Raw genomic sequence first — 8,107 nt, 5'->3', positions numbered from 1 at the left:
CCTTCATTTTAATTAATATTTCATATCTGGTCTGGAGAGTCATCGCATCCTCCTCACGTCTCATCCTCCATCACTGTGAGGGAAGAGGGACCGACGCTTGTGACGGGGAACACTCCCACCCTCTCATTATCACTCAATCCTCCCCCCTCACTCGCTTCCTTCAATAAGATCACGATCCAGAACAATCATTGACATTCCGTGCTCGTCCGCCATTTCCCACGTGTTTCATCTCCCCAGAGGAAAATATATAAATATATAAATGAAAATTGTCGCCATCAAAAGCCTCCACTTGTTGTCCAATCGAACCTGCTGCTCTCATGCTGGAGAAACGTTGATCCCACCCTCGCCTCCAGTTGTTGTATCCGTATCCTCAATAATCACACAAACTGCGAGAAGCAGGCGGATTTATTTGCATCATTCCAAGCTCTCCAATGTGCATGTGCCACTCAACATACCACATCATCAACTTCGTTAAAAAGCAGATCACGTGGTGCCAAAGCAAACAACAGACAAAGCAAAAGGGTAACAAAGGGGTAATTGAGTGTGTCACGGAGGAGAAGGATCTGGGGTGGGAATAGATCTGGGAGGGAAGCAGGCGGCACGCTGTCAGGCAGCTACAGGTAAAGTAAACAGGGTTTTAGGTAGTATTCGGAGGGGGATCAATGATAAATCAAAACAGGTGGTGTTTACACTGTGTGGGAATAAGGTGAGGGCCACATCTGGAATATCGTGTGCAGTTTTGGTCACCACAACTCAGGAAGGACAAACCTACAATAAAGAGGGTTCAGTGCAGGGCGACTCGATTGATTCCAGGCTGAGATGGAATCAGCGATGAGGAGGGGCTCATGGAAACAGGGCTTGATACACCAGAAAGGAGGATGAGTTATGAGGAGATATGATGGAAGTGCAGATTAATTATTCAACAGAGTCGACAGTGATAGGACCAGGGCCCACAGTCTGAGAGTGGAGAAGAGGAGAGTTAAGATGGTAGTGAAGGAAGGGGTCTTTTATTCAGAGAGTAGTGAATGCATGGAATGGTCTCCCTGGAAAGGAAGTGGCAGCAAAAACAGGACATAAGTTCAAATTGGAATTCTATAGGTACCTGGAAGTATTCGAGATAGAGGGGTATGGCGATGTTCGAAGGACTCTTAGGTAGTTTGATTATGGATGGGTGATGGCATGTATCTGTGTGGAATGCTCTCTTTGGGGGTCTCGTCATGGGGTGTGTAGTTCATGTGTGTTTATCACTTAATTATCACGTTTGTCCACTCCCCCTCCCTCTCCCTCCCTCCCCCTCCCTCCCCCTCCCTCTCCCTCCCTCCCCCTCCCTCCCCCTCCCACATTCTTTTGTGTGAATTCTTGTGTGTACATCCTTGTGTGTACATTTTTGTGTGAATCCTTGTGTGTACACCCTTGTGTACATCCTTGTAGGTGCATCCTTGTGTGTATCTTTGTGTCCATCCTTGTGTCCATCCTTGTGTACATCCTTGTGTGTATCTTTGTGTGAATCCTTGTGTGAATTCTTGTGTAAATCCTTGTGTGTACATCCTTGTGTGAATCCTTGTGTGTCCATCCTTGTGTGAATCCTTGTGTGTACATCCTTGTGTGTCCATCCTTGTGTGTACATCTTATGTATCAATCATTTGATCGTTTGCCAATCAGAGCAACAACAGCTCATCCGTGAGTTCGTAAGTGACTTGATATCTCTTGCCAAGCCAGCTACTCCATATCAACGGCTTTACAAACCACTCCACAAGTGGAGTCGGTGATCAAGAGAGGGGCTTTGTTCGTTATCAAATATGCACGCCATTGTTTGGTTCAAACAACACTTCAACCAATGAAATGTTCAGAGACAAACATGTACTCTTGTTATATACACAGTCCTCATTATATTATTAAAACGTGAATTTCATCATTTAATTTTTACTCTACTTTTCGTCCTCATTCTTCAAGATCTACAAACATAAAAACATCACCCCCCCCCCTCCTGAGAGCACACAATGGTGGGGTGTATGTATAAGCTTGGTCGGAGGCTCCTCCTTCTGACCCTCCATCTCGTCCAGTCGCTTCGGGAAAAGACATTTACTGACTGGACAAAAGCACCAAACTTGGTACAGGGCTTCTATATGATGTACTAAACAATTCTGGAAGGGAAGCCAAGCACAAAAATTGCATTGGCAGCTTTCATCGGCCTTCGAATTTTCGTGTTTAGCCACGCCCAAAAATGCTCCTGTTGTTTCGGAGGAACCGCTGGAATGCGGACAAAATGGCGGCACTGGCGGCAGTGAGTGTGTTTTTAATTTGTGAATCTGCTCGGAAATTTGTGTTTTCAGTCATTTGTTCTCATTGATATGACAAAGAAAGCAAACTACTAATTAAATGAGAGATAATAGGCATCATGTGTGATATTGTGGAGTGAATTTTGACATGATCGGAGAAAAAAATCGATCGTCAATTGCTGATCCGGTTTGACCTTGGAGGAAGACGATCGATCAATCGTCATCGATGATGATGATAAGACCAGGAGGAGGGCTGGGTAGGCTTGCCTTAATTTTGTGTTCAATCAGATGAGACAGAACATAAGCCTTTTTATGTAGTTGAACGTTTTATGATGGGGATAATTCTCAGCAGGAGGGGAGGGGTGTAGTAAAGAAGGGCAAGAAGCCAAAAAAAGGGCAAGAAGGGGAGTGACCCCCACGACACAGAGAGTGTGCCAGTGCGGAGACCTTTTTTGAAGTCTTTTTCTAATTACCTGGCCTATAAATATGCCACAGAGTTGAAACTTCCATCAAATAAAGGTTATCCTCGACCTTTATTTAGCTGTAAAACAGCTTTTTGTGATCACCTATTTATTCCTGAGAGGGAGCAGCAATCCTATTGTCATGCCCTGATGGCCCAATCAAAACAGAAAGTGTACCAGTGCTGAGACTTTTAATTTGACATGATTTCACCTTATCCATATCCATTTGCTGATTTTACCACTTTTGACCATTTTGTGAATGATTATTATCGAATCTAATGGCGAAGCAATGTTTTATGAAAAGTCAGTTCTGTGCATATATAAATAGAATCAATCAAAATATATAACAAGCATGGTGATTTCAAATAGTATGTAAATTGTGTGCTCTAATTTTTAAACCAACTTTTGATTTTTTTAAATTCGACTTGAAAGTGTGACTTTAAATGATTTCAGGTCGGTTATAAATACTATAATTTCAATTGTACCAAGTTAATTCCTATATTTTTTTTTCAAAAATTCCGACATTTTTGTGTCGGGGAGTCCATCCTGATGACGAAATCAGCCATAGTGGCATAATTAGGGCTTGCTGGATGTATATTTTGACAATATCCTAATTTAGTCCCGATAGGTACAGATACAAACGACTCCTTTATTATAACTTCTTATTTCCAGGTCACGCGCCGGGTTGATTGGGACCTTTGTGTCGTGTGCCAGTCACTATCTGCAGAGGAATTACGTTGTCCCTTCTATTCCAACTCATGGGATGAAAATGGTGCAGCATACACCAATTTCCTTCAGAACGTTGTGCTCTTCCGGGAAATGAATGCACTTCCCGTCAATGTGGGGTATGGTAGTTCTGGGACAGCAGAGTGTTCCATCCGAAACAAGGCTCGTTGGCACAAATCTTGCCATGACAAATTTGATTTGGCGAATGATCCGATTTGTGGTTCCCCATATGCGTCTCGCGAGGGGACTGGAAGAGGAACCGACTGTCGCCGAGATTCGACGACTCATCCCGATCTCAGGGGTCGTACATTGTTTGTATGGGGTACAATAACCCATCTTTACCCAATGTCACTTAGGTTGATCAGGTCCCGGCCCGTTTAACTTGAGAGAATTGATCCAGGACATGGTACTAAAGTGGGAAAACTGGGGGTTTATGCAGGTTTGTAATGTGATTTGAAGATATTTTGCCATTTCCGTTGTATATGAAACATAGATGAAACGTATTGCATAATTTGTGACAATGTATTTAGATACAGCGATGCATCTTCTCCGAAAATACAGTAATGTCATTTTTGACGTTTTTGACCTTGACCTTGACCTTCATGGGTGACTTTGACTTGGGCTCCCCTTCCAAAATTAGATCTTATTGGCCAAGGAAGTTGTGTACCAAATTTGGTGCTTTTGTCCAGTCAGTAAATGTTTTGTCGAATTTCTACCTTAAGCGACCGGACTAATTTATTTATCTTTCTTTCCCTCTCCCTCGTACTCTGTTGCCGCTGCGAACACAATTTATTAGTTTGGGGAAATTGTCACAAGAAGACCGAGTAAAACTGGAAACGATGGCCAGGTCACCAAAACTTGAATTACCACTATGACATTGTTTGAGTGGAGCCCGCCATGTTGTTAAGCGGTTCCGAGTGCTCCGTTCCGTCGGAGTGCTTGCTTGAGCGCTTCAAATCAAACAGCTGTTAAGGGAACACACCTGAGGTCACTGTTTTTTGTGGGGACGCCGTTTTCAGTAAATGTGATGTCACGTGTCACAGGTGACACCTGGAAATGTAAAAATAAATAAAACTTTTATAAATGCACTTCCACATTAATTAAACCGCATCGTGGAATCTGTTTCAGATGTTTATAATGAAGGACTCTGACCCGGTGTTAATGCAAGGAAGTCATGTTGCACGTCCCGGCATCCTCCGGTCCGAGGTGACTGCCCAGGTGTATGTGTGACTGGATCAGAAATCCTGTTTCAGGGGAGACACCACTCTTGTATCGATGTCGTTGTCATAGTTACCGAACCGGATATAACGTCAGGAAGTTGTTGACCCGTGCTGCTGTAAATGGTCAAGGAGAATTCACAACTCGATGGTGAGGAATCCGTTCCTATCGATGGTTTGTAACCGAGTGAAGGTCGTTCAGGTTCAGGTGTTGTTTCTTTACTTCCACACATGTGTGTTTACAGGTATCATCATGTTAATGTACAATAGGAGTTAGTTTGATGGTTTTGGGCCTTGCCGTGTTTTACAGCATCTCTGGAGTGGAATGGTGTAATTATCTTGTCCTGCTCATGGCCGACCGGTGAAGTCAACACAGACATGAACTAAACGGGTTGGTGGTTGTTTCAGTAAAAAGGAAACAAAAGTGATGAATGAATTGTTTTCTCAAATGATGACGTAATGAGGAGATTGTTACATCACTCAACACACTAAACAATGTGATTGATTGCCGGGCACAAGTCCATTTATTCCACCACAAAACGTTCACATATCTCCGACTGTTAAGATGGCGTCTCCCTCATGTTCCACATGTCCTTCCCACTTTCCTCATCATCATATTCCTCACAATCTCTCAACATCCCGTAATTCAACAACAACATATTTTGAAAGAACGCCACAGAGATTGTTTCCTGATTAGAGATAAATCATTTAGTGAGGAACGGAACACCAGATCGAGCAGTTGTTGATGTGTCCCAGAGGTTGAGGTGTTGCTGTCCAGGCCACGTGTACAAGTGGTAAGTTGTTGATACTTCGTAATGGTAGTTGTTCGTAGTAAAGGAACAAACTGTTTCCCTGTAAATTGTTGTTGGGGGACCGTCTTGTGTTTTCGATTATTCTCGATCTCAGAAACCAGTGTTATCATTAGTATCTGTCTTTTTCTAGTTATTGTATACCTGGACAGGTGAGGGTAGGTCAGATCACTACTAACTACAAGCTTGGTCGTTAGTACTGCTAGTCACGATATAACTGAGACACAGCTGAAGTGATCTTAATCGCTAGTTAATCGATGAGTTATCCATGTTCATTACCAATTTGATATGGAATCATTCCTTATCATTTACATTCATGCAGCAACGAACGGTGACATGATTCCACTAATAATATGGGATAGACACGTAATTACATGGGATAGACATGTAACGACATGGGATAGACACTTAACAACATGGGATAGACACGTAACGACATGGGATAGACATGTAACGACATGGGATAGACACGTAACGACATGGGATCGACATGTCGTAGGAAGATCCAACTGTGTTCTTTGTTGCATTTGAAAACCGTTGTTCTTTTTTTCTTTACAGTGCCAGATTTGTTGCCGTTTTCTTTGCTCTTCATAAAACACGTTTTGCAACAACAACAGTCCTGTGTGGTCTCTGAGGAGTGGTCTTACTTACATACACCACATGGCCAAAAGTATGCGGACACCCCTTCTAATTAGTGGATTTGGCTATTTCAGCCACACCCATTGCTGACGTGTGTAAAATCAAGCACACAAACATGCAATCTACATAGACAAGTGACGTGGATTTCTATCCTCGAACCGCGTCGTGATCGAAAGGATTCTTTAGGTTGTTGAGGGATCTTGTCCTCCTCAAGGATTCAACGTCTTGCCGACTTGGTGTTGCATGTATCGGGATAAATAAACCACAGAAGTCCAGTAAAATCAATGTCCACAAGGAGTTCTTTCTTTTGTACAATTTATTTGCTGTCTCTCCCCCCCCCTTCTCTCTCCCTTCATATATATATATATATATATATATATATATATATATATATATATATATATATATATATATATATATATATATATATATATATATATATACATATACCATTTTAAATCAGAGAGGGCTTTTGATCGCAAAGAACAGAATGTACAGCTTATCAGCCCGGTCACCTTGAACTTGCAAAAGAACCAAACAATGTCCAAAGTGTCAAAGAAAGACAAGATTATAAGTAGGTGGTAGGCCTTAACAACTAAATAATAGAACAGTAGAGAAAAAAAAACAAACACTTTGACCTACTCAGACTGAGGCAAAGGTTTCTTGTCTAGAGAGTCATCATTTCCCCAACACTCCCCCCTTGTTGCCTAAAAAGGCAACACAAGTTAAGTTTAACGATTTCTTTTTTCCCTCTTCACTTGGAAATACATTTTCTCTTGCGTTCGAGTGTGCCCATTTTCTTGGGTAGTCACATCCCCCCTCTTTCACATTGTAGAGCTCACTCCCTTAGCCTTTCCTGTCCCGCAAGCCAGGTGGCTTCATGTGGTTGTACAGCTTTGGACCTGGTCGAGGTTCCGGTAGGCCCCTAGGCCGATAGAAGATAAGGCTACCCGTTGGGCTGCACAGCTGATTTTTCAACAACCTATTTCGGGAACAGAGCAGATGGGCAAGAGTGGATTGACAATTCCCATGAATATTGAACACATTCATTTGCGCTACTTCTGGATTTCCAAGTTCAGGTTCTATCTCAAAAGAGTCGTAGGACTCAGTCTCAAAACCTGGGTGTGAGGGTGGTGCTTTGGCCACCATCACCTTTTTAGCAGTATTCCTCTTTAGACAAGAAACAATCAATGCTGGCATTGTAATTGTTGCACATCTAACAAGCACCACTGCAATGATGATCCACAATAACCCAACGGAAATCCAGTGCAATAGGGTAGTTCCCCAGCCTCCAAAAATCCCTTCAAACCAGGAATAAAGCCCATCTTTCATAAAATAATTGTGATACTTGGCTTCTTCTTGCTTCATCTTGTCAGCTATGTTTGTGATTTTCTCCGAGTTATCAGGGATATAAGTACAACACTCAGAGTTAATTACAGCACACGTTCCTCCTTGAGCTGCGAGAATGAGGTCGAGTGCAACTCGGTTTTGCATTGAAACTGCACGCAGGGTGACGACCTCCGAGTTGATATCAACCATGCCGAGAGCAGTTTTATTTGCCAATAATTCAAGCGAAGGAGCTAACTCTGCCAATCCCGCAGACGTTTGTCCTACACTGTAGTGAGGGATTAGAATCATGAAAAACAATTCAGTTGACGTGAAACTCCGTTTACCCCATTTCAAATGCTCAAAAGGTGACTTAGATAACAGGCGCATATGCGGCAAAATGAATGACAAGAAACAAGATCCACTCCAATTAACTGGAAGCCATGGGTCTCTCGATTTCCACACACGAAATAGGTATTATTTAAAGCGACTTGTGGTCCCATCGTGTGATTTTCATAAACATAATTACTGCATTCAGAATTTCCTAACCTTCTCTCTCCCCATGCCTCTTGTACCAAGCATAGTTCGGGTTTTTCTGTCGCCCGTTCAACCATAAAATGTGGAGGCATTTTACATAAATTAAAATTTGG

The 8,107-nt window shown here is 42.4% G+C and overlaps 1 long non-coding RNA gene across 1 annotated transcript; it reads left to right on the top strand.

The window, feature by feature from the left end:
- The first annotated feature begins 2,081 nt into the window (after positions 1-2,081).
- Positions 2,082-6,463, top strand: LOC147007019 (uncharacterized). Its single transcript, XR_015054469.1, has 4 exons — positions 2,082-2,284; positions 4,595-4,684; positions 4,994-5,074; positions 6,051-6,463. It is a non-coding gene; the product is annotated as an uncharacterized LOC147007019 (long non-coding RNA).
- Positions 6,464-8,107: the final 1,644 nt, after the last annotated feature.

Source organism: Eptatretus burgeri, unplaced genomic scaffold (genome assembly GCF_056783735.1).
Source record: "Eptatretus burgeri isolate ZD-2024b unplaced genomic scaffold, Ebu_testis_v1 Ebu_testis_scaffold_897, whole genome shotgun sequence".
In the NCBI taxonomy this organism is placed as follows: domain Eukaryota; kingdom Metazoa; phylum Chordata; class Myxini; order Myxiniformes; family Myxinidae; genus Eptatretus; species Eptatretus burgeri.
This window is presented reverse-complemented; position numbering and strand designations above follow the sequence as displayed.